The sequence below is a fragment of the Myotis brandtii genome, unplaced genomic scaffold (assembly GCF_000412655.1).
Source record: "Myotis brandtii unplaced genomic scaffold, ASM41265v1 scaffold138, whole genome shotgun sequence".
NCBI lineage: Eukaryota > Metazoa > Chordata > Mammalia > Chiroptera > Vespertilionidae > Myotis > Myotis brandtii.
This window is the reverse complement of record NW_005354915.1, coordinates 1,064,923-1,065,336: the sequence shown is the minus strand read 5'-3', so window position 1 is coordinate 1,065,336 and position 414 is coordinate 1,064,923.

The following is a 414-nucleotide window of genomic DNA, read 5'->3' as shown; positions in this document are numbered from 1 at the left end:
GTCCCACTCCCCACCCTGGCCCAGGTCCTCCCTGAGCCCGGGAGCCGGCCCATCACACTATCCCGGGCCGAGTGCCAGGCGCCATGTACACCCCCCACCACCAGTGCGGTGTTGCTCAGCTCAGCCCCAGCTTCATCGCTGAGTTCGGTTTCTGGCGGCCATGTTTCCGGGGCGTTAGCGAAAGAGGGGTTCTGGGGAGTGTGGCGAGGTGTCCCCAGAAACAAGGTCCCCCAGGAACGCCTGTGGGAGCCCAAACATCAACAGGGCCAGGCGGCTCTTGTCCAGTCTGTTCAGGTGTCGTGGCTCCCCCAGAGCGGGCTCAGGCTCCCACCCCTCCCCTAGGCCCCATGTGGCAGGGGTCCCCAGAACACCTTGGGGACCCTGCTTGCCAGACCCAGCCCTCTCGCACCCCCA